This window comes from Festucalex cinctus, chromosome 1, assembly GCF_051991245.1.
Source record: "Festucalex cinctus isolate MCC-2025b chromosome 1, RoL_Fcin_1.0, whole genome shotgun sequence".
NCBI classification, from domain to species: domain Eukaryota; kingdom Metazoa; phylum Chordata; class Actinopteri; order Syngnathiformes; family Syngnathidae; genus Festucalex; species Festucalex cinctus.
The window spans coordinates 9,594,671-9,600,670 of NC_135411.1; the positions used below are offsets into that span (position 1 = coordinate 9,594,671).

General features: G+C 37.6%; 1 long non-coding RNA gene across 4 annotated transcripts in view; it reads right to left on the minus strand.

Moving 5' to 3' along the window:
• The window catches only part of LOC144014843 (uncharacterized), a 35,554-nt gene extending 29,862 nt beyond the window's left edge, over positions 1-5,692 (minus strand). For all 4 annotated transcript variants that reach the window (XR_013282603.1, XR_013282600.1, XR_013282598.1 and 1 more), the window contains exons 1-2: positions 5,558-5,692; positions 1,032-1,082 (exon numbers count right to left, since the gene is read on the minus strand). This is a non-coding gene — a long non-coding RNA (uncharacterized LOC144014843). The remainder of the gene's footprint in view (positions 1-1,031; positions 1,083-5,557) is intronic.
• Positions 5,693-6,000: the final 308 nt, after the last annotated feature.

The window sequence follows — 6,000 nt, forward strand, 5'->3', positions numbered from 1 at the left end:
TACTCTTAGCTCAATATGTGGAAGGGGAGCATGTGTAAATAGTAGGGGTGTTAAAAAAAATCGATTCGGCGATATATCGCGATACTACATCGCGCGATTCTCGAATCGATTCAATAATCGGCAGAATCGATTTTTTTTTTTTTTTTTTTTTTTAGGATTCACACCTTGAGCATGGAAGAATGTTATATGAACGGAACATTAAGCCTTAATATTTTATTTTAATGCTGTTCAAACATGAAACAGATTACAACCTCTATAAGACTGAAATTTCAGATAAATAAATAATACATTTTCATATAAATCTTACACTCTACAAGCTTACTGATTAGTATTTTCTAAATTTGAATGAAAAAAAATCGCAACAATCGACTTATAAATTCGTATCGGGATTAATCGGTATCGAATCGAATCGTGACCTGTGAATCGTGATACGAATCGAATCGTCAGGTACTAGGCAATTCACACCCCTAGTAAATAGTAATGGATGCATTCTGGTATCAGCTCCTGCAGGACTGATAAATATGCTGCAGGAGACTTTGCATGTACACGACAAATTCAACTGAGAACAACATTAAAGGTTGACCTTCCAGTGGATTGTGATCAGTCTGTCAAATATGCTGTTGGAGGTGCATAGAAACGCATCTCCAGAGGAAATGTTACCAAGGGTACATGATAAACATTCAGTAAACACTTCTTGATGCATATATTTAGGATAATGCCAAAGGTATCATTTAAATATGCATAGAAATCCAGAAAGGTGTTTGCGACAAGCCTCCGACTGGCTGCGGATTTACCCAAGTCGAGAAATGCATGATTAAATGGCGGAGAGATGTCATGTTTTGACTTACAAAATCAGTCTCAGTCAGGTATGTTATGTATTCAACTTTTGGTGTACACATTTGTTTCTCATTCCATATTCAACTTTGAGGAAGGACACTGGTTGTATTTGGCTTCTTTGTTTTTGTCACGGCAGTGTGCAAAATTGCTTTTTGAAATTCAAAAGGCGGCGCACTGTAATACGCAGTCCTTACCTTTTATTGATTATCCTTCAAGCAGTTTTGACAGGGACTCTTTGGAGAATTCTGTAACAGAATTAAAAGCACAGAGGAAGGGGACGTGAGATTTTCTATTATGGCTGAAGTCTGCCAGTCTGTCATAACTGCTCACTCATACAGAAAGAGTGAGCGGAAGTAAAACCTTTATCTGCAGTCCTTGCATGATCACACGAGCAAAAAAAAAAAAAAAAAAGCTCGACACCACAGTTTGAAGGATCCTCACAGCTATCAGCTTTCATTGACATCATCACAGGTTGTCTAAGAAAGGGTGTCGCAAATTTGTCTTGTTTCCAGTTTTATTGTTGACATACTCATAGAGATCAAAGGGACAGACTGGAAAATATTTCAATATTATTATCCAACTATTTTAAAATTATTTACCATTTAAATTACGATGTGAAATAAAATAGAATGAAAATAGAATATTAGCTCTGGCTAGCAGGTGGGATGAGTATTTCAACATCTTAGCAAAGGTTAACAGACCAAGTGGATGTAAGGAGTTCAAGTTAGGACTGTTGCTATCAAATTTTGAGAATCAATCACTGTATCGTTCATATGCCATCAAATAAATTAATAATTGGATCAAATTTTATTTTGCAATTAAGTGACCATTTTTCTCCCAGATTACTTTTTAAGCCAGTATCCCACTGAGGGGGAGAGCATATCTGCGAAGTTAACAATGTTGATTTCACGTCAAGGTCACAACATATCCGGAACATTCTGGGTCTCTTTTCTTCTCAAGAAAAAAACAAAAAAAAAAAAAAAACCAAAAAAACGTTAAAAATCTAGGTGACAGTTTCTGAACATTGAACAAACCCTGACGGGAGCGCACATTCGCTACCTTCGCCAACACTCGCAAACATTTGGCGCTCAGGCTTTAGCAACCAATTATTGTTTAGTTTGTATTTTTTTAGTGATCAAAGAAACAACAATTAACTAATTCACTCCCAGCCATTTTCACAGAAGCAATCCCGTTCGCTCCCGTCTGTTTTACTGGATTTTGACTGATTTTGCAAGGCCCACAGAATATTGTGTTCAATTGCTATAAAAGCGTGGGGACCTACCAAAAGAAAGATTAAAGTCTCTTCTTTCATCAGGAAAAAAAAATTATGTTTCTGTTTCCGTTTTGCAGCAATTCGCATTAGAAGAGAGCTAAGTTTCATCTGTTTTCACAAATCTATTTAAAATTGTAAGTAGTTTAGCTTTTTTTCTAGATGGCCCTGGTTGAGCTCCTTTGCTCTGCTGCCACCTGCTGGCCGTTTGTGTAATAACTATCATTTCTGCAACCGTACCTTTGCAGTTGAGAGGCTGCATCAAAGCTTTCTGTATGCTCTAGCATAAAAAAACAAAAAAAACAAAAACATATGAATACGTCTTTGGGACACTTAAAACATTAAAAAAAAAACGTATTTACACGTTTTTGGGAGCAAATGAGTTAAACAACAGTTAGAAATATCACATAAGAGGGATTTATGGTGTACTTCAAACATTTTGACCAAACATTTTGGTCATTGTTTTCCAAATTAAAATCAGATGTTTGTAAACATCTTATTTTAATTCAACACAAAGACAATCAGTCTACTGTCATGTAGGATGACCAAAATCGGAGAGTAATTACTGGTGAGCTGCTGAAATCAGAGGGTTTGTGTCACGTGATAAGCGGCATTTGAACCCGAAACGGGACACAAGTTGAAAAGAGTATTTTTTGTTATAAAGTAACAATAGAGAGCAGAGTTGGATGCAGAATGCTTTGAAGAAAGAACTTGACGAAGAAACCTTAATAACAAAACCTTGACGTACAAACAAATTGTCATTGCGCAACTAGCTAGGGTCATGCTCAATTCGATAAGGGTGACAAATACAGGACCATAGCAACTGCAATTGCATAGCAACAACATCACAAGGATCAAACCCAAAATACACTCGCAACAATTTGGATTATTTTAAGTCAAACAATAACTCTAAACAATTACTTGATTATTACAATGGTTGTGTTCATTAATTTGATAATTGATTTGTTGTTGATTAATTGATTAATTTTGACAACTTTACTATCAGGAAGACGTGTTAACTGTCCTTCCCCTTTTGCAAGTTATTCAAGAATATGCTTACTGTAATCGTAATGAAATGGCTGATGGGGTGGAGGGAGGGGTGGGGTTTATACTTTCTCACACTGCAATTATAAAATAAGCAAAGTTAGTATTATGTTTGTGTGTATTGGTTGTGGCACGTTTTTATTCTTTTTTTTTTTCTTTTTGGTGCTCGCTCACTCTCTTACTTGAAAAGTCACAAACAGGCGATGCAAGCATGGTCACCCTCTCTGTGGGATTCTTTCTCACCAGAATAAAAAAAGAAATGTTGAAAAATTGGCATGCAGCAAGCACGGAGCAGCCAAAGGCCAGCGGGAGAACAAACAAACCCAGCCAGATGAAAAAAAAAAAAAAAGAAAAAAAAAAAAAAAGTACAGCTCACACAGGTGTCACTGATGACTTGATTGCATTTGTGTTAGTAATTAATATTTTACATCTACTGTAGATAGTAATTCCACGTTTATTCCAGACCCATAGTTGGTAAAAGCATTTAAAAGACAATTTAAGCTTTCCAAGCATTAAATGTATGGAAAATATGTGGCTATAATAAAATCAAAAAATCCTCCCAAATGCTATAATCGCACTGAAGCACTATTTTTAAACATAATTCAACACAAAAATAAACCTTTATATGTTGACCGTGAATATCTGTTACTGTAGAACTGCGATAGGACATGTTTAACAAATATGGAACACAAACAGACAAAAAAAAAAATAGAATGTACAGACTGATAAAACGGGAATAAAGACTTTGGGATTAACACACATTTTGCACTTGCTAACATCATCAGTTTCCCGCAAAGTCAAATTCCAGCAGTTTAATGCGAGATATCCCATTTTGTAATAAACTCACAATCGGTGTGCTTGTTTAATGAATGTTTTTGCAACTTTCCCAAACACAGCAGCAACGGCATCAGCAGAATTGTTGCAGACGTGCCCCAATGTTTTCCACGACTTTTAATTATTCATTAAAAGCACGCAGTCTGTTTGCCGAGATAAGACGTCGGCTCATTCGGTTCGTCTGCAGCCATGTGAGCAGCATGGTGCGCTCTGTTTTCTTGGAAACAACTTGAACTCAGCTGGACTTGGTCTAATTCAATTAAAATGTCTGACATTTTCAATTGGAACGACAACACCGGTCTCGTTTTCCTGCAGTGGTTTGCCAATTTATCTTCCCTCTTGATTTTGCAGGACTAGGATTTAAATTGCATTTTCATGTCAAACAGTGTGATTCAGAAAACCTGAAGAAAAAAAAAAAAAGCTGCTTCGAGGTATCAGGTTCATTTGGCTGAAATCACTTTACTTTGTTGGTTTACTTGTAGAAGATTACCTGTCCAGAGGTGTATTTCACAAAGCAGGTTCAACAGACTGTGAGATTAACCCTCAGATAGGAAACTACGTTTTCGGTTCCGGCACAGCTGATTCCAGTGAGTTATAGCGACGTTGAGTAGTTGCACCTGGAGTTACTACCCTACTTAAAAGACCGCCTCAATGGAGCCCCGATTCGTCGAGTCACCATAGCAACGGGAAACGCTGCGGTGCCCTCTGCTTCCGCGTTTTTTGTTTTTTTTTGCCTCTCTCAACCAAAAATCTTAATGTGATCATATGTCGAATTTGAACATGTCTTTATAAAAAAATAAATAAATAAAATAAATAAATAGTGCAACACCGCAGCGGCTCCCCAAAGAGGAAGGTGGTGTGGGAGAACATTGCTGCTCAGGTCAATGAGTAAATTTAAATGAATAGTCCTTTGCAATCACAATAATATTACAGGGGAAACCTGTTGAATGATAGCTTAATTCATTTCATTTAGGCGCAATCCTGCGAGGGAGAACTCGATTTAACGGCCAAATTTCAAACATTTCCATGTTAATCTTGAAACCTTTACAAAGCATAATTTTCATTACAAAGTGGTTATATTGTTGTTTGGGAGGCTATGTCGATAGCACCTTGACTTTAACGTGCTGGTTCAAACTTCTTTTTCACTGAGCTGGCCAGGATGCTTGGAAGGCACTGAAGTCAAGATGGCGGAATAAGGAGGAGGCAGGCAGCAAATGTGATCACTTTATCCAACAATTTGATTATATAACATTCCAAGAAATCCAACAAAGTCCAGTATGCTCATTATTAGTCCACTTGTGTTTGATTGTCCTGAGGTTATGTTCCAATAACTGCTGTGTATGGATTGAGGAGGGTTTACTGTGCAAGAATGTATGTAGGTGGGTGTGGTGTCTACAAAAGAGAAAGAAATAAACCCAATTACAAACTATCGGAAGGTATATGCATATTAAATCAGATATAACATCACACTCTAGGCCACCCAATGCCAACTAATGCTAATGCTAACATACACTCGTCGGTACTAAACTGTGAATAATGAATGCCACACATTAAACGGTGATAGCCACTCACCTCACATGGACGCACACTTGGTCAGGAAGGCGCAGAAACAATTTAAGAAACTTAACAGCGTAAAATAAATCTGAACTACGGCGCACTTCAACTGCTACCACAACGGCACGTCGAGCTGGTCACTTTCTCTCTCCCTCTCGCTCGACCGCAACACCAACCTTACGAGGACCCAAACTTAGACGCGCAAACAGTGCCTGCCAGAAAGGAAACAAATACTTGAATCTTTTGTACAATTGTAGCTGTAAAGCAGTTTAATCCATAAATACAGTTTGGTCACAAACGCAATGAAGCGGCACCTTCATCAATCGGCTCATGGTCAAAAGGTGACATGTTCGTGACAAAAGTGGACTTTACGCTCGAGACTATAGGCGTATTTACGCAAAAAAAAAAGTCGCCGCAGCGGACTAAATGAATGAGGAAATGAATTGTTGTGTGTGGCAGGG